This window comes from Symphalangus syndactylus, chromosome 2 (assembly GCF_028878055.3).
Source record: "Symphalangus syndactylus isolate Jambi chromosome 2, NHGRI_mSymSyn1-v2.1_pri, whole genome shotgun sequence".
In the NCBI taxonomy this organism is placed as follows: Eukaryota; Metazoa; Chordata; class Mammalia; order Primates; family Hylobatidae; genus Symphalangus; species Symphalangus syndactylus.
The window spans coordinates 133,830,076-133,857,545 of NC_072424.2; the positions used below are offsets into that span (position 1 = coordinate 133,830,076).

General features: G+C 38.5%; 1 long non-coding RNA gene across 2 annotated transcripts; it reads left to right on the forward strand.

The window, feature by feature from the left end:
* Positions 1 to 715: 715 nt before the first annotated feature.
* LOC134735769 (uncharacterized) lies at positions 716 to 27,470 on the forward strand. Of its 2 annotated transcripts, none has more exons than XR_010119220.1 (2): positions 716 to 786; positions 27,203 to 27,470. It is a non-coding gene; the product is annotated as an uncharacterized lncRNA (long non-coding RNA). The 2 variants fall into 2 exon arrangements; XR_010119214.1 differs by lacking the exon at positions 716 to 786 and adding an exon at positions 27,040 to 27,110.

Genomic DNA, 27,470 nt, shown 5'->3' on the forward strand with positions numbered 1-27,470 from the left:
AGTTTTGATTCCATCAGAATTCTGTGAAATATGGAGATTTGTATAGAAGGGGAGTCGATCCCTGGAAATTGCATACATTTCAAGTATTGGAAGACAGTCTTGGCATTCAGAAAGCTAGCTGGCCCTTTGTTGAAAACAGAGAAGGCAGCCATTTATGCTAGAAGAGTGGCGGGACCAACTAAACACATGTGCCTCTAATTTGTAAACTGAGTGTCTATAAATTAAGAATGTTTTAAATCTGTTTAACAGGCATCTTCTCAAGTATCCTGGATCACCTTTGCTTGTTTGTTTGTTTGTTTAGGCAGGTACTCATTCTGTCACCCAGACTGGAGTGCAGTGGTGCAATCATGGGTCACTGCAGCCTGATCTCCTAGGCTCAGGCAGATCCTTCTACCTCAGCCTCCTGAGTAGCTGAGACCACAGGTGCATGCCACCACACCCAGCTAAATTTTGTATTTCTTATAAAGATGGAGTTTCCCTATGTTGCCCAGGCTGGTCTTGAACTCCTGAGCTCAAGCAATCCCCAACCTTCTGCCTCAACCTCCCAAAGTGCTGAGATCACACGCATGAGCCAACACACCATGATCACTCTTCATAAAATCGCAATCTCCATCATTCCCCACGCCTTTTATTCAGCTTATATTTTGTTTATTTAATATCACCACCTGAGACAGGCTGCATTTTGTTTATTCATAGTTTGTGTTCCTCCACCCAGATTAGAATGTAAACATCAGGATATCAGAGACTTTGCTTTCATTCATGGTTGAATGGCTGACAACTAAAGTAGTAAGTAGAACAAATTAGTTACTCAATAAATACCTGTTAATTAAAGAACATAAAATTCCATTCTACATTAGACATTTTTATTGTTTAAGAGGTTGACATTTATTTATTTTAGTTTTCCGGCTTTATTGAGGTGTAATTGACAAATCAAAATTGTGTCTATTTAAAATGTACAATGTGATTATTTGATATATGTACACACTTTGGAACAATTACCACAATCAAGTTAATTAACACATCCATCACCTCACATAGTTACCACTTTTTTGTGTGATGAAAACAACAAATATCTACTTTTTTAAGCAAATTTCAAGTATAAAATACAATTTTATTCATTATAGTCACCATGCTGTACTCTAAATCCCAGAACTTATTTATCTTATAACTAAAAGTTTGTATACTTTAACTAACATCTCTCTGTTTCCCCCAACCCCAGCGCCTGGCAACCACCATTCTGCTCTCTGCTTCTGTGAGTTCCACTCTTTCAGAGTCCACATATAGTGAAATCATAACAATACTTGTCTTTCTGTGTTTAGTTTCTTTCACTTAGTATAATGTCCTCCAGGTTCATTCATGTTGTCACAAATGGCAGGGCTCCCCTCTCATTTATTATGGTTGAATAAGATTCCATTGTATACGTGTGTGTGTGTGTGTGTGTGTGTACCACATTTTCTTTATCCATTCATCTGTCCACAGACACTTAGGCCATTTCTGTATCTTGGCTATTGAGCGTAATGCTGCAATGAACATGGGGTGTAGATCTCTGTTCAAGACACTGATTACATTTCTTCTGGATATATACCCACAAGTGGTATTGTTGGATCATATGGTACTTCTATTTTTAATTTTTTGAGAAACCTCCATACTGTTTGTTTTTGTTTTTGAGACGGAATCTCACTCTGTCACCCAGGCTGCAGTGCAGTGGTGCAATCTCAGCTCACTGCAATCTCTGCCTCCCGGGTTCAAGTGATTCTTCTGCCTCAGTCTCCCAAATAGCTAGGACAACAGGCGTTCACCACTACACCCAGGTATTTTTTTGTATTTTTAGTACAGATGGGGTTTCACCATGTTGGCCAGCCTGGTCTCGAACTCTTGACCTCAAGTGATCCTCCCGCCTCAGCCTCCATACTGTTTTCAATAGCTGCTGCACCATTTTACATTTCTACCAACAATATACTAGGGTTCCCTTTTCTCCACACCCTCACTAACAATTGTTATCTCTTGCCTTTTTTAACATAACCATCCTAACATTTATGAGATGATACATACCTCATTGTGGTTTTGATTTGCATTTTCCTAATGATTAGTGATATTGAGCACATTTTCATACATCTCTTGGGCGTTTGTATATCTTCTTTGGAAAAAATGTCTATTCAGGTCCTTTGTCCATTATTTAATGTGTTATGTGTGTTTTTTGCTATTGAGTTGTAAGTTCCTTACATATTTTGGATATTAACTCATTATCAGATATATGGTTTATATATTTTGTCTCTCATTTAGTAGGTTTTCTTTTGATTTTGTTGTTTCTTTTCCTGTGCAGAAGCTTTTTAGTTTGATGTAGTACCACTTATTTATTTTTTGCTTTTGTTGCCTGTGCTTTTTGTGTCATATCCAAAAAATAATTACTAAGACCAATGTCAAGGAGCTTTTTTCTTATGTTTTATTCTAGGAGGTTTATGGTTTCTGGTCTTACATTTAAGTCTTTTGCCCATTTCATTTTTGTGTATGGTGTAAGATAAGAGTCCAATTAAATTATTTTTCCATGTGGATATCCAGTTTTCCCAATACTAATTGAAGGATTGTCCTTTCCCCATTGTGTATTCTTGGCACTCATGTCAAAGATTAGTTGACTGTGTATGTGTGAGTTTATGTCTGAGCTCTCTACTATGTTGAACTGGTCTGTGTGCCTGTTTTTATATCAGTACCATACTGTTTACTATACTTCATAATGTAGTTTGAAACCAGGAAATGAAATATCTTCAACTTTATTCTTTTTTCTTCAAAATTTACTGGGTTATTTAGGGCCTTTTGTGATTTCATACAAATTTTAGAACTTTTTTTTCTATTTCTATGAAAATGTTATTGAAATTTTTATAAGGATTGTATTAAATCTGTATATGTGGGTAGTATAGGCATTTAAACAATATTAATTCTTCCAATCCATAGACAATGGATAGCTTTTCATTTGTGTGTGTCTTCTTCAATTTCTTTCAGCAATGTCATAGTTTTCAGCACACAGGTCTTTCACCTCCTTTGTTAAATTTATTCCTAAGTATTTTATTCTTGTTGATGATATTGTAAATAGGATTTTTAAAGTTTTTTTCAATACTTAATTGTTAGTGTATAGAAACAACAAATTTTTTATGTTGATTTGTATCCTGAAACTTTACTCAATTCATTTATTAGTTCTAAGAGGTTTTTGGTGGACTTTTTAGGGGTTTCTATATAAAAGATCATGTCATCTGAAAACAGAGACAATTTAACTTCTTTCTTTCTGATTTTAATGCCTTCTATTTCTTTTTTCTTGCCTATCGCTCTGGCTACTACTATGTTGAATAGACGTGTAAGAGTCAACACCCTTGTCTTGCTCCCCACCTTGGAGGAAAAGCTTTTAGCTTTCCACTATTGAGTGTAATGTCAGCTGTGGTCTTGTTATATGTGGTTTTATTATGTTGAGGTACATTCCTTCTATACTGACTTTGTTGAGAGTTTTTATCAGGGAAAGATGTTGAATTTTATCTAATGCTTTTTCTGCATCTATTGAGATGATCATATGAATTGTTATCTTTCATTCTGTTAATGTAGTGTATCACATGTACTGATTTCCTTGTTAAACCATCTTTACATCCCAGGAATAAATCCCCCTTGATCATGGTGTATTATATTTTTAATGTGATGTTGAATTTGGTATTTTGTTGAAGATGTTTGGATCTCTGTTTATCAAGTATTTTGGCCTATAATTTTCTTTCCCTGTGGTGTCCTTATCTAAGTTGGGTATGAGAGTAATGCTGGCCCCATAAAATGAGTTTGGAAGTGTTCCCTTCTCTTCAGTTTTCTGAGAAAGTTTGAGAAGGATTGGTGTTAATTCTTATTGACATACTTGGTGGAATTTACCTGTAAAATTATCTGGTCCTAGGCTTTTCTTCACTGGGAGGTTTTTGATTACCAATTAAATCTCCATACTTATTATTGGTATGTTCAGATTATCTGTGTCTTCCTGATTCAGACTTGGTAGATTGTATGTTTCTAGGAAATTATTTATTTTTTCTAGGTTATCGAATTTGTTCACATATAATTTTTCATAGTAGTTTCTTATGATCCTTTGTACTTCTGCGTTATCCGTTGTAATGGCTCCTCTTTCATTTCTTATTTTATTTGAGTCTCCTCTTTTTCTTAGTCTGTGTAAGGGTTTGTCAATTTTGTTTAGCTTTGAAAAAAACTAAGTTTTGCTGATATTTTCTTTTTTCTTTTTTTTTTTTTTTTTTTTGACAGGGTCTCACTCTGTCACCCAGCTGGAGTGCAGTGGCATGATCACGACTCACTGTAGTTCAACTTCGAGCAATCTTCCCACCTCATCCTTCGAAGTAACTGGGACTACAGGCATGCATCACCACACCTGGATAATTAAAAAAAACTTTTTTTTGTAGAGATCTCGCTATGTTGCCCAGGCTGGTCCCGAACTCCTTGGCTGAGGCAATCCACCCACTTTGGCCTCCCAAAGCATTAGGATTATCAGCATGAGCCACTGTGGCAGGCCTTGCTGATCTTTTCTATTGTGTTTGTAGTTTGTGTTTATTTATTTATTTATTTTTGCTCTAATCTTTATTATTTCCTTCCTTCTGCTAGCTTTGGGCTTAGCTTTTCCTAGTTACTTGAGGTGTAAAGCTAGTTGTCGATTTGAGACCTTTCTTTTTCCTTGATGTAGACATCTATTGCTTAAACTTCCCTCTTTCCCTCTTAGAACTGCTTTGGCTGCATCCCATAAGTTTTCTGTGTTGTGTTTCCATTTTTATTTGTCTCAAAATATATCTTTATTTTCCTTTTGACTTTTTCCATAACCCATTGATCGTTCAGGAATATGTTGTTTAATTTCTACATATTTCTAAATTTTTCTATTCTCCTCCCATTGATTTTTAGTTTCATATCATTGAGATCAGCAAAGATTCTTAATATGATTTCTGTCTTCTCAAACTTTTTAAGACTTATTTGTGGTCTAACGTATCTACATTCGTCCTTAACATATACTTCATAAATTATTACATAAAATTCCCAATTTTTATTTCAATATCACTTTTTTTTGCTTCTAAAACCAGAAGAAGAAATGTAAAATCGCAATTTGACATACTTTAACTGAACAGCCCTATGGCCTGGGAAAAAAACATAACTTCAAAATCTCATAGGACTTTACTATCATGAGATGTCTACTTTTCTAACCAAAACAATTCCATGTGTAGACATTTAAAAAAATGCCAAGACTCTACTCGAAACTATAAATCTCTTTTGAATGGGAGTTATTTAGTAAATTATGTCAAAGAGCAAAAAAAAATTAAGAACAAGAATTATCTGCATCTTTGTAAGACTTTAATGTTCAACTGTATTTACTAAATTTATGAGACCCTAGTTTTTGCTTTACAAACCAAACTAAGAAAACAAACAAAATAATTTTGATGAAAACATCTTGGACTGATGTTTTGGAAAAGGTAAAATCCAAGATAGCACAAATCTGTTCAGGTAACTAACGTAGCACCAGGCCTACTTATATAATTCTTGGGGACAGCAATTCTTTTTGAAGTAATTTTCACCCCCAGACCACAGGATAAATTAAGAGTAGAAAGACTGGGTCAGAATACATGCAAATTCGGGGTACACATTTGATTATGAACATGAGATTGGTTGACTTAAGCAATTTTGTTTTAATATTTCACTAATTAGGTAAGGGACAGTTCTGATTGTGATGAGATTGTCCCACTCTGTATCAGATTTCCTAGGAGACACATTAATTAAAGCAATTCTCCTTCCTCATGAACTAAAACTTTACGGAGACTAAGTGTACCTCCCCCACCCTCATCCTGTCACACACTCAACTCTGTGTCTCCCTCTGGAGAAAAAGAGTGACAGCAAAAAAATAAAATCAAATAAATAAGAGGCAGAAATAGCATTGCAACCTTGGCAAGCTTGTCTGAATATTTTTAGAAAATTCCAAACAGCACAGATACAATAAATCACCAATGGCTCAGAAAGACATGACATGACAGATCTTGCTATAACCACAGAGAAGGAAATACCATCAAACAAAAACTTTCTAAATGTAAATGTACAAAACTGCATGCAAATGCATGAGCCAAAGAATCATATGATAAACAGGTAGAAGAAGGATTAAAACTAGACATGTATCATTGCTTACATCTCTCCTCAGGCCATCATTCAAAATAAGGTGCTCTCACATATCTCTATGAAGAATAGTCACAGATATTAAATAATATCCATATGACGATGGGATTGGGCATCTAATATAGATTATGGCACAGGACCCATGATGTGTCTGTTGTTATCAAATTCCCTACATCATGGGAAAGACCATAGAATCAGGGCACAGCAGGAAGAAACTATTCCATCTTCTCCATCACTTCCCCGCTTTTCTACCATGACCATCAACAGGCTCAAAAAAGACCACTGACACACCTGAGATGTTGGAATGTGACACACGGAGAGGGTGCAGTGAGGAAGGAAGAGCACAGAATCTGGAATGACATCAATGGACGCTTGCATCACATTTCTGTGACTTCATATCTGTAATTTCCTAAGCAGTTTCCGGCCATACTTCCTCATCTTTAAAATGCAAATAATAATGTAGACTTTACAGGTTTTTGAGCCAATGAGACAATGAAAATTTCTCAAAACAGGGCTCACAATGGTAGCTATTTACCACCAGCAGCCAAATCCAAAGAGCACCTTTCCCACAGTCCCCTGATCCACTCAGTCCACTTGGCATGCACTAGGAATGAAGGAGTACAGAGAATAAACATAAAAGAGGAGGTCAAAAAACTCTATATGTAGCTATTAAGCAATCTAAAATGAATATCTTTTTGTTCAGTTAGCAGATATTTATTGTCTATTATATGCCAAAAATAATCTCTATTTGTCAGACTCCTAACCTTATCTAACAACACTACCATAAAAGATAGGTGATGATTTGCTGGATTGGTCACGATTTGAATTAGTTAGAAGTATTTATTAACTGTATGTATTGCGTTGATGTCCATTTCATTGCATATTTAGAGAGAGAGATAAAGAAGGAGGAAGGGGAAGAGAAAAAGAGGGAGAAAGAAAGAGAAAGAGAGAGAGGAGGCGACCTATATGTTCAGGGATCTTGAAGCCAAGGCAGCCACAGTTATTAATCTCTAATATGTATCTCCAAGTCCCTAAGAACATATATGATTATAAAAATGAACATGCAGAAGGCTGTGATAGTCATAAGGGAATGATGAATGGTAAGGCTCAGATAAAGACCTCCAAAAAAATCCTTTTATTGGAAACTGCACTCAAAAGCAAAGAAATAAAGCGGTACTAAGGCCACACCATCTAGTTTGCAGAATTGAGACTTGTAGGGATTTTACTGACCATCTCCATTATTTGTCTAGTAATTTTGTCTTAAACCTTATTATTCTGGCATGAATTTTGGATTGTTCCAATTCTGGAACTGCCAAGGAATAGAAGCACACTCACAACAAACACCCTTCGAAGAAAACCCAGGAAGACCCATGCGATAGATTCCTGGGACTCAACTTAGAAGGCATGGTGGTACTCTTCACTATATGTCTGCAGTGATTTGTGGAATAAATCTCTCACTTTTCCTAACCCTAGTTTCTTTTATTATTAAAATAAAAGTAATTATTCTTATGGACTTGCCTCAGAGAAAGCCATGAGCACATACCTAGTAATTTTATAAGGAAGCTTTAATAGATCAGGAGGAATAAAGATGAGTGGATGGATGAGAGCACAACATTGGCTGTTACTGCTACCCCATCTGCTAGAGACTAGAGTATTAAACAGTCCAGTCACAGCCTCCTGCTAAACCTGTAGGCTCTGAGAAGAGAGACACATATCAGCTCATTAATGTTCTGTAGTAAAATCAGGATAAGAATTCAGAGCCACCATACAAAGCTGACAAGAGAGAGGAGAACTGGTCTTACCAGGAATGTCGTTGGGGCTCCACTGGTTAGAGAAAAAATGGAAATCAGAGTGGGCAGGTTTTCTTGGCAAGTCCCAAAATAAGAGTTAGTATGAAGCTCCTGGTCTCTAGTTCTTTCTGAAACCAGGAAGAAGCATGATGCAAGGGAAAGCTTCGATAGAAGGCCTAAGGGGCTTCTTATTTCACCTAACCCATTTTCCCAGTCCTGCTGTCCATCAGGCTCAGCAAACCACATATTTGTATGTGTACCTGGGTTGATCTCTCATGGGAAATGTCTTTTGGCTCTAATTCAAATCACTTTGATGCCTAGAAAGAGATATTGCTTGTTATAAAGACATGCCAAGATTGTTTCCAGCCTAAACACTTCTTTTTCTAAACCCAGGAGCTCGTGCGTGAGATGTCTTTAGCTTAAAAGTGACAAAGATGAAAGAAATACAGGTCTGATAGAATCTAAAATTATATAGACATGATTTCTCAGACATGTTTTTTAAGGTTTAGTAAATCCAACTTTCCAAATGCCCTAGGCTGTGTTGATTTCCAAGTATCTTTGGGGAAAGTGTGATGTCTATTAATCAATTTTTCTGCTTCCTTAGCTCAGGGTTTAGGAATACACAAACTACCCCCTCTGGAAGCATGTTACAAGACGGGATTTTCCCGGCCTCAACTTCTTCAGCAATGGGGAAGGGGTCTAGGAACGTGGGGATACTAACTACGATACTATGACATACCTGCCACAAATAAGTTCCCTATAATAACGTAATTAGGAAGATTTTGACTCTTTAAGTTAGAGAATTTTCTGAAAGGGGCTTTAAGAAAAGATAGATAAAGGAAAAAATGAATTCACAAAATAAATGTGGGCCTCCAAATGATTTTAGTGACTTTTTTGAGGGAAAACTTGCTGACTACATAAGGCCAAATTGAAAATCCCAATATGGATTTTTAGAACTGGTTAAGAGATAGAAACTAAGAAGAAGAAATCAATGGTCATTTCTCAGCTTCAGACAAAGTTAATAGTTACTGCCTTAAGAATCTGATTATAGTTAATCCTCTAGTGCTAATTTTCTTCAGTATATTTATTAACAACCTGGAAGTGTAAAATGTGCTGATAAAAAATAATTACGCAGCCTGTCAAGGCTCAGAGAAATTGTGAGCAGGGAAGAAATAAGTCACAAAGATAGCCAAGGAAAGAAATTCGGCTTAGCTAAGGGAAAGTGATGCCCCACTGGAAATAATTTTCAATAATCTTCCCCAAATCCCTTAAAGTGAATAAGAGATGTTAGGCAGATGCCATTACATGTAGCAAAAGCACAGTCTCCCTTGATTCGAAGGACCAAGTTTAGTTTCAGCCAAGTTATTTTACACAAGACACAGCAGAATTCAGAACTAGCCTAAAAAAGATGACCCAGGTAAGAAGAACAACAACCAAAAAAGCTTGGATATGCTGTTCTGGGGAGAGTCGTTAACACATAATAAGTTCAACAATCTATACATGGTGATACAGTTTAGCTCTATGTCCCCACCCAAATCTCATCTTGAATTGTAGTAATCCCCATGTGTCATGGGAGGGACCTGGTGGGAGGTGACCAAATCATGGGGGTGGATTTTTCCCATGCTGTTCTCATGATAGTGAATATGTCTCATGAGATCTGATGGTTTCATAAAAAGGAGTTTCCCTGCACATGCTCTCTCTTGCCTGCCACTAAGTAAGACATGAATTTGCTCCTCATTCACCTTCTGCCATGGTTGCGAGGCCTCTTCAGCCATGTGGAACTGTGAGTCCTTTAAACTTCTTTCCTTTATAAGTTACCCAATCTCAGGTATGTCTTTATTAGCAGTGTGAGAACAGACTAATACAATGGACTCCAAAGAACTGGAGTGAATAATTATTATAGAGATAATTGCTGCACCTTAGCTGTACCTTGAATGACTTATCATGAGTATGGCTATTATGAAATACTATCTGTGTAAACTGTACCCCTAAAAATAGGGCAATGATGTCAAAGCGAACAATTGGTAGAAGACTCATCTATGAATAACTAGTCTTGAACCGAAGGGGGAAAGAGTTGAAAGCTAGCCAGTGCGGCCTTTCCCCTGTATGCTCATCTTATTCTTACCCAGCTTAGGCACTTGTGGGGCTTCACAGGACCTCTCAGAAAGGACCATGTTCAGAAGCACTGTTTTCCTACCAGCCAAATATTTTTTAATTAATTTAAGATTGAGTGTCTGACCCTCTAACTTTCCAATAACAGGGCTGAGCTGTGTTTTGCTTGTTTGTTTGTTTGTTTTTAGAAAATAGAAAAACAGAGAAACCATACACATATAAGTAGACCTACTCACTTTACAGGACATTTGTAATAAAAAGACCATCGGAATAAAATTACTTAAACCAGTGAATTTTTTTCAAATTCAGGTGCAGAAATTAGGGTGAAACAATTGGCTACTTGTGAAAATATACACAGCATTTTCCTGTAAGTTAGACCCAAAGACAACATATATTACTGATGGAAATATCAAAATAACACTTAAAGAAGTACACTGACCAGAATGATACCTTTTGATTTTTCAAATATTCCACATTCTCCATAATAATGTATTTCTTTGTTTTTATTTCAAAAAAACTTTATACCAGGGAAAATTATTTTAAACTAAAATAATTTACTTTCTAAAAGCATTTGATTAAGTCTACAAACACTTAACGTGAATAGAATTTTAATTACAAAAACTAGCCAGCAATTTCCTATGATATTAAAAAACAGGCTCCTCGGCATTTGCTCTCAAGTCGCACCACATAAAGCCAATGTCTTGCTAATGCTTTAATGCACCTTCCACTTGTTCTATTACCAGCCACTGAAACCACTGGGATGTGTGGGAGGAACTGGGGAGGAATTTCACACGCACAAACTTTTGGAAAATTAGACTCAAAACTTGACTCATAAACAAGTATTTACTGAATAACATCTGTCTGGTGCTTTACCAGCCAATGGCTAAGGACAAGAAATACCTAACTCTAGACACAGCAGAGATCATGTGGAGAAGTGGTTGGTGATCTGAAATGAAAAGGAAGGTGGAGTGGTTACCAGAAATAGCAGCATAATCGTAACCACAGCAGGAATTGAGTTATTATAGGTGCAAAAATGGAGGCTTAGAGGTGCCAAGTAATTTGTCCAAGGTTGGCGGGACAGTCACACACAAAAATGTGACAGATTCAGGATTCAAAACACCCAAAATCAGTGTTTATACATAACTAGTTAGAATTTTCCATGCCATGTGAGACTGAAGCATCCTTTATGAGAATCCTGCTTCAAGACATGAAGACAGTGCCTAGCTATTTCTTGGGCTGCAAAGAAAGGATTGGATGGTTGAACAACTATCTATCACTTAATGACCATCCACTAAGAGTGTAGCACTGTATTAAGTCCTGGGCAGAACCACAGCAAATCCAAGAGAAGAGAATTGATCATCAAGTACACTGCATACTTAAGAGTTGTCATTACTAAATATTGGTTGAATTAATGCAGACAAATACATGAATGCCCTGATAAATATTGTGACCCTTAGACCCTAAGTTTTCTAGAATATGTCTATATGGTGGAATCACTATTGCCATTTTTGAAGAAGCAGTTTCCAAAGTACTTCCTTGAGGATTTCTCTCTCTCCCTTTTCTCTCTCTCTCTTTCTCTTTCACACACACACACACACACACACACACACTGCAGCAGCAGCAGCAAGGTGCTCATTTATTCCCTTAGACACAAGTCCTGCCCTAGACTTGGCAAATTGCCTTTTCTGCCCAACCCACAGGATTGAGAATCTGAAGTGAAGTGGAAAATAATAGCTGAAATAGAGCCGTATTTGGGCACAAACCTTGAAAGATGAAAAGAAGGAGGGAAGTAGAGGAAGTGCAAACAGAATTAGAGAGTGTTAAATACGAAGTGTTCTCAGACACAGGGAGAACAGCAAGCAAGCTGCAACCCGTCGGCCCAAGGGAAAAAATTCCAGGTGTTCAGCACTTCTCATTCCCCCCACCCCACATGCCTTCATCTCTCTCCCTCTGCTAGGCTAATAAGACCAAGGAGACACCCTCACGTCTTCCCAGTGTGTTTGGGTGGGATTATTTCCCATGATGATAGACAGGCTTTGTGCAAATGCTCCAGCACTGTCATGAGGAAAGATAGGGGATACTCAAACTTATTCCCTGCCACTTTCAAGCCCTGGCTGCAATCATTTTTTTCCTATAAAATAACCTCAACTGAGAGAGAGCAAGAGAAGGATACCACCTTATTCAGGACAAGAAAGATGCTCCAGAGGTAAATGGGAAGTGTTCAAGGTTATTGGGGAAAATGTGTTCATCCTGGGAAGGCATTCCATTGTCAAATGCTGGCCAGGTAGGAGAGGAATAAAAAGACATGGGAAGAGAAAAGGGAACGTAGACTTTCGTTCTGATGGCTCTCTGTGAGGTGGAAGTGAGAGTGCCTCCACGAAACAGAGGAGTCAGCAGGAAAGGCTTCGTAGAATTCTGCTGCCCAGCGCTGACAGCCCTTGGCATATTTTCAGCACAAGGTACATTAACAAATAAGGAAAAGCATCCTCCTGGGCCTCTAATAACATTTATTTCATGCATCATTTCCTCAGAGGAATAGTAGGCTGTGTATTTTTTATTCCCAGTGTGTCCTGTCTAAGAAATAATAGCCAAGATCACCTGCTTACTTCTGTGTATTTTACAACCCTCCTTAAGCTTTGTTTGTCTTTCCCCGATTCCTATTCTTCTTTCTATGCACTCCATACTATGCAGATCTAAATAAAAGGGACAAAAATGCTAAGAACCCAAGCTGGAATCACTTGACTCTGCAGTGTCAAGACATCTCAAATCTTTTACAGAAGGAGGCAGAGTAAGAATGCAGAATAAATAAATTGAATGGGCTATGCAGTGTAGACTGAAACCAGGATAAATAAGCAAAAATGAGAGTGGTTCCCAAGCCTCCAGGGATCCTGTCAGCCCTAGACATGTGCCAGGTGTTCTGGGCTCTTCTATTGGCCTGAGTTAGCCTGAACCTCAATATGGGCTCCCGTCCTTGGCTGCAAAGAACACCTGGCAACTCAAGCTTTATTCTCGGCCCTATGGTGAGTACTATACTCCCAAGGCCCAGGTCTGCTGATTAACAAAGTAGCTCCAAGTTCTGAGTTCCCTCTTCTCCATTTGTCCATCAGACCCATCGGTGTTATAATCCCAGCAAACTCCAACAGGACCTATGCTGGAAAAATAATTTTTAAGTTGATCTTTCCATGCAACTTCAAGGGTCTTTTCCCCACAACTCTCAGCCCCTATGATACCTTAAGCTCCCACCATGCACTCAGCCAGAGGGGCAGTGGGAAGCCCCCACTGACCCCAAAGGACAGACCTCCCCCAGCTCTATCTGATGCTTCCTCAAGAGAAATGTCAAAAGTGGGTGGAGCACACGCTCTGGGCTGCAAAGCCTGAAGCTGCAGTAATGACATAGAAAAATGGTTATGAAATAAAATGTTACATAGAAAACAGAATATGAAACTGTGCTACATTACAGCTATAACTACATAAAATGTATTTATCTGGTAAGAGAACACAGAACATGAAAAACACAAAAATGGCCATTTATTGAGATGGTGAGTCATGGGCAAAGATTTTCCTTCATTTCAATTTTCATTAACATATTACAATGTTATTTGTGCAACGCAGAAAATAAATGAACTGTCTGATCCCATGAAGCTACATACTAAAGTTAGTCCTGTTGTGAGCTGAACTTGCAGTTCAGTTTCCTCAAACCTACACATATACTGACCTACTGTAAATGTAACTCAATAACCACTCCACCAATCCTGCAACTGTAACTACTGAAATAACTGACTTCAAAGCCCTTCATATTCGTGCTCCTTCTTGCTGCCGTATTGTGGATATTGTCCCTCCAAACCTCATGATGAAGTTTGATCACCAGTGTTGGAGATGGGCCTCATGGGAGGTGTTTGGGTCATGGGGGTGGATCCCTCATGAATGGCTTGATGCCATCATCCTTGTGGTAATGGCTGAGTTCTAACTCTGTTAGTTCCCACGGGAGCTGGTTGTTGAAAAGAGCCTGACACCTTTGATTCCCTCTTGCTTCCTCTCTTACCATGTCCTCTCTGCACATGCCAGCTCCCCTTCACTGCCACTCCTGCCACAAGTGGAAGCAGCCTGAGGTCCTCATCAGAAGCAGATGCTAGTGTCATATGTCTTGTGCATCCTGCAGAACCATGAGCCAAATAAACCTCTTTTCTTTATAAATTACACAGCCTCAGGTGTTCCTTTAGAGCAACACATAATAGACCAAGACACTTACCTTATCCCAACAGAGGCATTTGTCCTCTGCTACCTTTTCAACCCACCTACCTTTTCAACCCACCAAGGGTTGAAATGCCCAGCGTTTCATGAGTGAGTGTGCAGATATCAAGCCATATCTGCATCATTTATTAATGACCAGACTTACTTAACATCATGTTAATTTCTATACAGACCATTTTAAATCAGTTCAAGAAATGTTTGAATATGTTGCCACATTCTCAGAATGGTACCAGGTACTGCCAGGGACCTGAAAGAACTAAAAGGAGAAAGATTTCTGTCTTTGGCCACATCCATCAAGTAAGGGAGAGCTCATAGTTGAATGTGGGGGATAGTGGCAGGGTTGCCAGTCTTAGAAGACTGGAAAGAGGTGAGCTGTGCTGATGCAAGGTGCACTATTTCCCACATGATGTCTGTGGAAGCTGAATCACTTTTGTAACTTAAGAACCATGCATGCTCTTTATGGCATCATTTTTAAGAAGGACTACAGAACAACGCTGTAAATCATTCACTGGGACACACTGTATGGTAAGAAAGGAGAGAGAGGAAAGTAGGTGGCAGAATAATATTTATGAAAGGATTAAAAAAATAAGTAAACCAGAAAGTGAGTAATTAGGTTGAGAAAGAATTTGTATAAAGACAGCTCCAGAAAGATTTACAGCAGTAATCCCTAATTTTTTTCACCACCGAGGGCCACCTTTATTACTTTTCTCAGTAGGATGCACATCTTCACAAATTTTTGTCTACTAACCACAAAACATTTATTGCTTACTGATTAATTTGTTTCATCATTTGGGTTCACTGACAACATCCAGAATTGCCAATCGGAGCTTTTAATCATTACAAACTAACTTACGTTAGCACAACTGATGTAAAATGATTTTCACTCCCCAAAAAAATGACTTTGCATTTAGTCATCACAGCCTCACTGCAGATTCCCGCTAAGCTTTTTGAAATACTGAAAATAGCTCAAGAGTCTATTATGATCAGAGTATTGCAAGGTGTAAGGGACCCTGGGGTGGAAATTCTCAAGGTCTGCAGTAGCCAAGAAGACCAGGGACCCTCAAAAGCAGACTCAGGTTGGAAGGCACTGGGCTTGCATGTGGTAAGTTTGCTCAGAGGAAAAGGATTATGAGTCCCATGGAAAGACTCACAGGCACTAGTGGGCATCAGCAAATGGCTAGGAGGCCCAGGAAGTCTGGTGAGAAGCAGATGGCACCTCTATGCGGATGAGTTTTATTTCTTAATAGCTCCTCACATCTATCTTTCGTTACCTTTCCTGGTGTTACCTTCGCTAATCACATTAAGAAGTTGTTGGTCTCTGTTTTTCCCTTCTTTTTGTTTTGAGATGGAGTTTTGCTCTTGTTACCTAGGCTGGAGTGCAATGGTGCGATCTCAGCTCGCTGCAACCTCCACTTCCCAGGTTCAAGCAATTCTCCTGCCTCAGCCTCCCAGGTAGCTAGAATTACAGGTGCCTGCCACCATGCCTGGCTAATTTTTGTATTTTTAGTAGAGATGGGGTTTCACCATATTGTCCAGGCTGGTCTCGAACTCCTGACCTCAGGTGATCCACCCGCCTTGGCCTTGCAAAATGGTAGGATTACAGGCTTGAGCCACTGTGCCCACCTGTTGGTCTCTTTTTAATGAAACAGTGACTTAGTATTCTTGTAAAGAATTGACATATGTAAGTCTGCCATTATTGCTTTCAAATTTAGATCCCTCTGTTCCTGCTCTGGGCTCGATTGTAACCTGTATACTAGAAAGGGAAAAAAGAAAGACATTTGTGTATGTCTTATTTCAACTCCCAGTAGCCTCACAAATTGGACTTTGGACTAACTGAAGTACAGAACTGGAAAGGGAGGAACCCTGTGACCTGCAGGAGCCCACTGTTGGCACAGAGCGTGTGTGGCAAAAGAGTGGAAGAGGAGCGGCTCCAGCAGAGAACAGGGAACAGGGAGGTGCGACTGGGAAGGACAGACCTTCTGTAGGCAAAGCCCATGCATAAAGAAGCTTTTAGGAAGGAATTAGGTTTGATCTAAAATGAAATAACCACTATAGGAGCCATGTCCCAAGGAGTATTCTATAATCAGTAAAGGAGAAGCCCTGTAGTAAAAGACTAACATTCTTTCACTTTGTTTAACCCAGAAATTCCCAAGGTAATTTAACCACAGAAATCTTCTAGGCGATATGTGGAACGCCTCCTCACATCCTACTAAGTCAATGGAAACAGTGAGCAGAGGGTTTAGAATGTGGAAGATCCTCATGTTAACTAAATGGCCATTGGAATGCTGTGACCAGAGATACTGACTTAGCAACTCAGAAGCTTCCGAGGATGAGACATAGACAATAAGAGAATGTAGAAAAGGAGAAGTCAGGTGAGATGAGGAACTTAAATTCTCATTGCTATTTGGGTACCCTTCAAAAAAAAAAACACAAAACAAAGAGAGAAAGAAAAGTGAAAAATGGAGAGGAAACTGTCAGAGAATGTGCATGAGTTTATTGTGGCTGCTGTAACAAAAGACCACAAACCGGCTGTCTTAACACAATGGAAGCTTATTCTCTCAGAGTCCTGAAGGCCAGAAGCCCGAAGTCAGTATCACTGGACTGAAATAAAGGTGTCAGCAGGGTCATATTCTGCCTGGAGGCTCTAGGGGAGAATCCTCATGCCTCCTTCAGTTCCTGGTGGCTGCTGGCTTGGGTGGTGGCTGCATCACTCTTCTCTTCAAGACTGGCATCTTCAAAGCTCTCTCTGCTCTGTCTTTGCATGACCTATCCTATGGGTGTGTTGTCAAATCCCTCTCTGCCTGTCTCTCTTTAGCTCTCTTAAAGACACTTGTGATTGCATTTAGGGTCCACCAGGAAAATCCAGGAAACACTCTCCATCTTAGGACCATTAAATTAATCACACCTGCAAAGATACACCCCTCCTCTTGAAGAGTTAGGACATGAATACCTTTGCAGGCCATATTTTAGCCTACCATAGAGGGTAATTAAAATGATTTGGAAATAAAGGAAGAAGCAGCTTTCAAGAAGAGAGTGTGCTATTGTGAATAATGCTGCAATGAACATATGCGTATGTGTATCTTTATAATAGAATGATTTACATTCCTTTGGTTATATACCCAGAAATGGGATGGCTGGGCCAAATGGTATTTCTGGTTCTAAAACTTTGAGGAATCGCCACACTGTCTTCCACAATGGTTGGACTAATTTACATTCCCTCCAACAGGGTAAATGCATTCCTATTTCTCTGCAACCTCACCAGCATCTGTTGTCTCTTGACTTTTTAATAATCACAATGTGACTGGCATGAGATGGTATCTCATTGTGGTTTTGATTTGCATTTCTCTAAAGACCAGTGATGTTGAGCTTTTTGGTGAGGGGAAACATTAGGGAAAACAGCGAATGCCTGCTGGGCTTAATACCTAGGTGATGGGTTGATAGGTGCAGCAAACCACCATGGCACACGTTTACCTATGTAACAAACCTGCATATCCTGCACATGTGCCCTGGAACTTAAAAAAAAAAAAAAACAAGAAAGTAATTATTTTTTAAAAAAAGAAGAAAATGTGGTCAAGGTCATCAAATGCTGCAAAGATAATAAGAAAGGGAAGAATTTAAAGAGCAGCTCATATCGAGCAGTTAGAAGTCTGCTGGTGGACATGGTCAGAGCATTCCAGTGCATTCCACTATGGGGGAAGCCCCACTTAAGAATGTTGAGGAGAAATGGACCATGAGGAAGTACTAATAGAAACAGAGAGTTTCATACTTTTTTAAAAGCTATATAAAAACATAGTTACATATATGAAGTATAATTTGGTGATGGATTGCAATCACTACATTATAAAGATAAATTTGAAAAGAAAATGAACTTTGGAGTTAAGTTCTGTGCTGCTTCTTCACTTGCAAACATCTCTGAATAATATTTTCCCAATGCATACTGCCCTCAGGTTTTCACGTCTCCTCTGATTGGTGCTCTATTTTTCCTGCTCACAGTTCCCTGCCTTCTTCCTTTCTTTCTCTTACATCCTGTTCTCTGTTCTCCCACTAGACCTGGCCTTCATGCATTTCTCAGTGAGGAAACCTGAGTGTCCAGCCCTTATCTAAGCACAGTTGATAAAGAGTCATGGATATAACAGAAAGAAGAGGATTTCCAAGAGCAAGAAACATTTTATTATATTTTTGTTAGAAGGGCTAAAATCAATGAGAAATAGGAAGGGAAATAAGGAAGAAAATAGGTTTTAAAACATTTGGCACCAACCACAGATAGACATGCATAATCAAGTATGCAGAAACATGGAAGAATTAGCCAAAAATAATAAGGACAATAAGCAAAATAAGATTTGTACAAATCTTCTAAAGAATTCATGTCTTTGTTACTGTTTTTTCCCATTTGACTTATATATTTATTACCAGAATAAAATGAAAACCCAGTGGCATAGTGGGGCTCAATTTATCTCATCTCATAAATACCTTATGATATCTAAGAGGTTAAAGGCTTTGGAATCCCAAATCTTTTGGGACAGAAGACAGGAGAGTTTATAAGAAAATTAAAAGTCCTATGTCTTTGAATGTTTATAAGCAGCTTTATTCATAATAGCCCAAATTAGGAACCACCCTAATGTCCATCAACTGACTAATGGATAAACAAATTATGGTGCATCCATATAATTGAAAAATACTCAGCAGTAAAGAAGAATGAACTGCTGATACACACAACAGAATCAATGGATCTCCAAAACATTACGCTGAGTGAGGGAAAGCAGACTCAAATGCACACATTCTGTATGATTTCATTTACAGAATGGATAAGAAAGATAAATATAACCTGTGCTGAAAGGAAATACATCTGTGGTTGCCTGTGGCCAGGGGCATCAGGGGTATTAAGAAGAAAGAGCACAGGGAACATTTTGAGAATGATGAAAATCTTCTATAGCTTGATGCTGGGGTGGTTATGTGTGTATAAATTTGTCCAAGCACACCAGAAGGTACATTTAAAATGGGTGCCTTTTATTACATGCAAATTATACCCCAATGAAATTGATTTTTTTTAAGTGTGTGTTATCTCTTTGAGGGGTACTAATATTCATTCCTTAGAATAATATTCATGGGACTTTTTTCTCTGCTTTGGAAAAGATGAAGTAGATTGGCTACCCTGAGACTAACTGGAGTGAGGGAGCAAATATTCTATCCCCAGTGACCTGGGGAAGGCCAGTCAGCATAGCACACTTCATTCGTCCACATCCTCCATTCTCTGGGGATAAGAGAGCTTTGTTAACTGAGAAGTCAGTGTATCCAAAAATCACCCACAAAGAGGCAATAAATAGATGCAAAAACACAAAACATCCACAAAATAGGGAAAGGGCGAATTCACAAATTTCTACTTTCATAGAAAGAACAACAGTGATCACTCATGCCAATAATGGTAACAATGCTATCAAGTAGTCTTATCTGAAGTCCTCATGCCAATCATCTGTTCTGGCATTGCAGTGATCTATATAACTGAAAAACCCTGTTGCTACACAGCACCGAGAAATATTGAATCAAATATAGTAAACATTCCTTTCATGCAAAGCTGAACTTGTAAGCCACTCAGAAAAATTATCAGGGGCAAAGAAGAAACAAAAAGCCAAGCAAAGACAGAAAATGAGGATTTGTGCTTGCAGAAGGTGGGAAGTGTAACTACAGCTACCTGCATTAATCCAGGACCCCAAATGCCCAAATGGATGACACGGTCAGGGGAAGAGGGCATGCCTGTTGTCACAGGTTCTTCTCCCTGGAAATAAGACTATGAGGCACAGCTTAGCAAGAAGGACAGTTTACTAGTGGTGCTCTTAGGATTGATGCCTGTGTGGGGAAGAATGGGAGCAGGATTGGGCAGGAGAAGTAGAAATGTCACATACCCATAGCAAGGCCTTGTCCAGCCCCACAGGGAGTTCTGAAGCTGGATAGCACTTCAGAGTTGTCCTCAGCTGGGGTCCAGGGAGCCCAGCTTTTGTACCATTGAATGCAGGCTGCTCCTAAGAAACAGGCCTGACCTTTAGCAAAGGAAAGTCCCCAGGCTTCAGCTGTCAGCGGGTAGAACTCCCAGTAGCTGGGAAAATAAGTCCTTCAGGCCTGAAAGGCAGTGTATAAGTGAAGAAATCTGAGTAATCTCTGTGGTTTCTATCAGTGCCGATTTCCTGGGATTGTGGAGCACATCCTAGCATATATTACAGTGTTTTAATTTGTCTCTCTCAGCCTGAGTAGACCAAAACTAAAAAATAAATTCCTAGAACTATTAACAAAAATGTCTGCCCTCACATGGCTTTCAGGTTTTAATTCACACTATTTAATTGGTCTGTGAACTCCCAAGCAAATGAATCACTTTAAAGCATTTCCAGACTAGTAATACCCTGGGGTATCTGGCTTAAGTAAACAGAAAAATCTCTCTGGAAGGGTATATATTCAACCCAGGAAGCAAGAGTTCCATAGACAGGGCCCCAAAAAGCATGAGCTTGCAATACAAAATAAAGACATGGAAAAGTAATCTGCCATAAGCAAAAATAACAAGTAGAAAAATTAGAGGCTGAGGCGGGAGAATCGCTTGAACGCGGGAGGCGGAGGTTGCCATGAGCCAAGATCGAGCCACTGCATTTCAGCCTGGGTGACAGAGTGAGACTCCATCTCAAAAAAAAAAAAAGAAAGAAAGAATTCAACACCTAAGAAACCCATGTAATCAACTTTAAAAAAAATAGATCATAAAAGGGATATCTATTGCTTAAGGCATTAAGAATTATTTATAAAATAAAATGAAAAAGGCAACAGAAACTATTAAAGGGATCAACATATATGAAAAAACTGTTTATATATTATTTAAAAATTTGAAATTTCTTTCTCTTTAGAGAACATCTCTTTTATTATCTATTTTAAAAAATTGTATCTAAACTAGATACAGAGAAAGAGAACTTTGGAAACCAGACAATAGAACTAAGAAAGAAAACACCCAGAATAAAGAGATGAAAAAATTTAAAGAGGGATTAAAGACTTGGGACATCAAATGAGAAAACTCAAACTTTATTAATTAGAAGACAAGAGAAGAATTGGGGAGAGGAAAAGTTGCAAGTGATAATGACTGAGGATTTTCTAGGAACGATGAAATATATGAATCCTGTGATTCACAGAAGTAAAAGATTGAACACAGGAAAAGTGTGCCTACAGATCACCAAAACAAAAGATCTTAAAAGCAAGCAGAAGAAAAAAGAACCTATCTAAAACAGAAAAATAATGAAAAGAAGGGTAACTAACTTCTTAACAGCAACAATGAAGGTAGAATGCAGCAGTGAACTTCTATTTTCTTTTTTAAAAATTTATAAACAGCTAAACTATGTTTTAAAAATTTGAGGATGAATATGACCCACCAGTTGCACCTTTGGGCATTTGTCCCAGAGAAACTTGTGTCCACATAAAAATTTGTACATGAATGTCCATAGCCATTTGTAATAGCCAAAAGCTGTTAATTACCCAAATGTTCTTCAATATGTGAATGGTTAAACAAACTATCGTATATCCACACCACGGAATACTACTCAGCAACAAAAAGAAGTGAGCTATTGATACATACAAAAACCTGAATCTCCACAGAAGAATGATGAGTGAAAAAGCCAATCTCAAAAGGCTACATACTGCATGACTTCATTTATATAACACTGTTGAAATAAAATGAGAGAGAGAACATGGAGATCTGGCTGCCAGGGGTTAGGGATGGAGGGGTAAGGAGTGGGTATCTTTAAAGGGTAGCATAAGGGAACCTGTGATGACAGTACAGGTAAGTATCTTGACCTAGTGTAGTGTCATGGAGTTATCCATGTGACAATAATTGAAAGGGGATTGGAGGGGAGAGAGAGAAATTAGTATGTATCTAGGGAGTGAAATATGAATGAACTCTGGTTTCTATCAACACCAATTTCCTGGAATTGAAACTGTACTATACCCGAAGAAAATGTTCCACAGAGGGAGGCTGGGTGAAGGGTGCACAGGACCTCTCTGTGCTATCCTTGCAACTTCCTGTAAATCTACAACTAAAACATAATAATAAAAATTATACTAATAATTTTAACAATTAATAAAGTATATTAAAATAATAAAATAATAATAACATAGCATTAAAAACATAGCATAGAAGAAATCAAAGTAGAATTAAAGCATGTTTAGAACAGAAAAAAAATATTTATTTACCACTAGCAGATCCTCACTGAGGATCTATTTCCAGAGAAAGGAAATATTGGATATATTTATATTTACTGGATATATTTCTTGAGAAAGGAAAATTATCTTAGAGGGAAAAAAGCAATTATTAACAAAAAAACTTGTATACATGTAAATGAATGTAACAAGAATCGACTATTTCAAAGAATAACAATAATACTATCTAATTTTGAGTGTTATGATACTAAGGTAGAAATGAAGTACTATAGTAACATGTAAGATGGAAAAAGATCTATCCAAAATAAAGAATTTTAAGATTTATACAACAGCCTAGAGGAAACTAGAAATAATAATTGATGTTAGACTTTATTCGCTCAATTATTCAAGTTAACATTCAAGGGGTAAACGCTAGGAAAAAAAACATGAACAAACCAAAAGAAGACAGGAGAGGAAGGGGAAAGGAGGAGTAAAAGGAACAAAATAAGTTAGTAGAAATAAATCCAGTTATTCATGATCATACTAAATATAAATGGAATAAATTCCCCAGGTAAAGATTAGAGATCATCAGATTTGATAATTATAACAACTACATACATAAAAACATAAACTCCAGCCACTTCTCTTTATGGAAGTCCCAATTGAAACATAAAGACACAGAAAGTTTGAAAGTAAAAGGAAAATATTAACCAAAATAAAATTAGTGGAGCCATATTTATATCAGACAATAAAAATCTTAAGGTAAATCATAATCAGTATTTTTGTATTAGTGAAAAACTTGAAACAACCTAAATATTTATCACTAAAATTATAAATAAATATAGGAATACTATGCAATCATTAAAATCACTGAACTAGAACAACATATATAAATGTAGAGATGTCCAAAACTTAATCGTGTAGGGGAAAAAGGCAAATTGCAATAAAATAAATAAACTATGATATTTTTAATATAAGGTTAAGAAACAAGCAACAAGTTTTTCAACCTGTTATATTGCCAGTGATATTTGCCTTCCTTTATATAGCTCCATGCCCATGGAAACTGCAAAATTCATTCACCCTTTCATCCAGTTCTCTATCAGGAGAGGGGGAAAAAAGTATTTGAATAGTGAAAGGCTGGGCCAACTGGACTCAATAGAAGGTAAAATTAATCTCAGATGGCCAGGGTAGTGAGGGCTTGGTCACCAAGGACTGACAGTACAGCCTGGAAATAAGGGTTCCTTCAAAGCAATTTCAACATTTCAGATTCTGCCTGAAAAGAATCAATCAGGAAAAAATAATTATTTAGGGGGAAAAAAAGGGCAATGTTAAAGAAACAAAGTCACAAGCAACAAGCTCAGCAAATAATCAAAAACATATATTCTATGGTCTGAATGTTTGTGTCCCCTGAAAATTCCTGTGTTAAAACTTAATCACCAATGTGATGGTATTAGGATATGGGGCCTTTAGGAGATAATTAGGTTTAGATGAGATCTTGAAGACAGAACCCCCATGAAGAGGATGAGTTCCTCCAGCAAACTCCCTCCGTGTTAGTCTGTTTTGTCTTGCTATAAAGAAATACCCAAGGCTGAGTGATCTATGAAGAAAAGAGGTTTATTTGGCTCATGGTTCTGCAGGCTCTACTGGAAACATAGTGCCAGCATCTGCTTCTGGTGAGGCCTCAGAGAGCTTACAATCATGGCAGAAGGCAAAGGGGGAGCTGGCATATCATATGGTGAGAAAGGGAGCAAGAGAGATGCAAGGGAGGCAGCAAACTCTTTTTAACAAATGGATCTCATGTGAACTCATGACCACAGGGAGGGCACCAAGCCATTCATAGAGGATCTGTCCCAATGACCCAACACCTCCCAGTAGGACCCACCTCCAACATTTTGAGTCACATTTTGACAAGAGATTTGGAGGGGACAAATATCCAAACCATATCACCCTCCCCCTCCACCATGTGAGGACACAGCTAGAAAACACCATCTATGAACCAGAAAGCAGGCCCTCCTCAAACACTGAATCTGCCAGCACCTTGATCTTGGACTTCCCAGCCCCTAGAACTGTAGGAAATAAATGCCTGCTGTTTATAAGCCACCCAGTGTATGGTATTCTGTTACAGCAGCTCAAAAGGACTAAAACAAAATGTTCAAGTTTCCAGTGAACTATTTCACTAGCATTGGTCCATCATACCACCTCCACAGATAAAATTACTATAGTTTATGAGGTAGTCTATGAATAAATAAATATACATGTATATATGTATATATACTTTATGTGTATGTATATAAATATATACACAGTTATATATGTATGTTTATTAACATATATGTAAATATGCATATATGTAAGTATACATATGTGTAAATATACATACTTTATATATGTATATATACTTTATGTGTGTGTATCTATGTATATAAAGTATAAAGATGTTTTTTTCAAAGTGAGGGAATGACTACCAAACGCTGACTATGACACGTTTATGTCCTAGGTTACCCCTAAATGCTAAAGCATCTATCTCAGAGCCTGTTGTTCTTGTGCACTGTGACATTTCCCCAGCTGTGTTGGATCCACACCTTCATACACAGCATAATCATTCACATGTCACTGAGAAATGCTTGAAATTACAGCTACATAGAGACATAGCCAGTTTAAGGCAAATGGGAAAGCAAGACTGTAAATCTTCTGATTGTTACAAAAGAAAACAGAATTTTCCTTCCCAGGGCCAAGAAAAATTACTCTTCTCCATGCGGCACTCGTACATGGCAGCTAGGAGCTTCTCCCTCGGTCCCACATGTCATCAGAAGTGATCTCGCAGCAGAGGCTGACAGTGGCATTTGATAAGTGCACAGGGAACATCAGCTCATCGAGGACAATATCTTTGTCATGGGTAACTTCAGCCCATTCCACATTTGAATATGGCAACTCTGTTCCATAATTAGAAGGACAGATTAGGATGGATGGTGTAGTTATGATGAATAATAATGTTATCAGTGCTAGTGGACTTTTTTTTTTTTTGGCTGTTACTATAATACATTTAGAAGCAAGAGGCTCTGCATGAGGTTTGGCCCCCATCCCTTCTGTCTACTTGTTCTCTATCTTGTTTTAAAAATTACTATGGAAGTGCAGTCCTATAAGGAGTCTGTTTGGAATGCAGGTTCTGCAAGGAATTTCTTCTAATCCCAGTCTTGAGGAATTATTAAGAAATTGCTTTATTTAACTGATAGCCTGCTGGACACAGGAAGCACAAACTTGGCAAGAGCAAAACAGAATTTCAATTTTCTCCCTCTCCCATGAGCGGGCTGCTTCTGTACTCCTGCTTTGAGTTAATGCCCCTACCCCAACTCCGTTTCTCAAACTGGGGCCCTTGTTTCCATCTTGTCCCTGCCCCTAATCCCATCCCTTCAAGGCACAAATAGATCTGACACTTGCTTCTTCCACCCCATCCTTCCACCCAGGCTCCACTTCACTTCCTCATTTCTCTTCTGAATTATCACAAAACACCCCACAGTGTCTTCTCCCTTCTAACGTCCTGTTAAATTTTAATTCCACATGACTAAGAGTAAACAATCTATAGGTAAAGTACACTATGTCACTTCCCTTGTGAAATCCTTCTGTGGCTTCCATGACCATAGAATAAAGTCTAAACTCCTCAGATGGACATCAATGTCACTTTATAACCTGGCCCTGCAAAATTTCTCCAGCCCTACTCCATGCCTTTCATTTTTTACTTCATCCAAACCCAATTGGTCACAATGTTACAAATGTAACTGGGTCTTTGTCCACACTAGACCCTCTCCTGGAATGCCCACTCACATTTCTTCCTCTCCTGACCTTCTCTTGACCTTCAAGACATGCCTCCAGGCCTCATGTCCTCCAGGAATGCTTCCATGACCACCTGGGCTGGTTAAAGGATTAATCTCTCCACCTCAAAGCATGTGGAGGGGATATGCATGGAGCACAGACGTGGTTCTCCCTCAGCACACACCTATCACAGGGAAATGGTCTGTCTATTAAAATAATTTTCCATAGTATAAGTTCTTTTTTATCTCATTCCACTCTGTGACTAGCATGATTAGGAAGCATAACAGGCTTTGAATATATTGAAGATATATGTTTGAATATATAAGTTTTGAATATATTGAAGATACACAATTTGAATATGTAGGTTTTGAATATATTGAAGATATACGCCTGGCACTCTTTCAGGCCTTTTCATGCGTGTTTTCTTATTTGCTTAAAATGTTAATTACCTGCTGATCAGGTTCTTCTATTCAATGTGTGGGAAGAACTAACAGGAATTGGGCATTTCCCAACGAAGGCAAAAATAAGTCCTCAGCATCCTCCCCCGGAACACAAGAAGCTCCCCAATGCCTCTCACATTTCAGTATTTCAAAGCAGGTTGAGGTGGAGAAGGGAAGAAAACAGTCGAAATGAAAATGGTTAAGTTAATTAATTGCAAGCTCGCTTGTAGGACCAGCACGTTTATTTAATCAGTTGCCTAGTAACCCTGCCTGTGTATGACGTGAATCTGATTAGCCTGCCGCGGTAGCAAATGATGGGCCATTTTTTTCTCCCAGCCACCAGTGCTCCCAGCCTGCTTCCGTGTGCTTTGAGGTTTGGAAAACCCAAATTCCGCCTCCTGCCCCCTAGCATGGAGGTTGTGAGGTGGAAACAAATTCTCATTCTCTTTTTTCTTGTCTTATCAGTCTCCACAGACCCCACGGCCAAGCGAAGAAGATCTTTGCATGAACACGACCTTTCAGCTGGTGAATCAGATGACCAGAAAAATTCCCCACATCAGTTTTCTTTACGGAGTGACCTACACACCAAGAAGAGCCGCTCGGCTCTCAAAACTGCTGTCGTATAGATACCTACGTGGATAAACAAGTAATGTTTCCACAAAACACTGCAGGTTAGGGCCTCTGCTCATGGCAGGATAGAGAAGGCAAAATAAAGAGGGGGCTTTGGACTGTT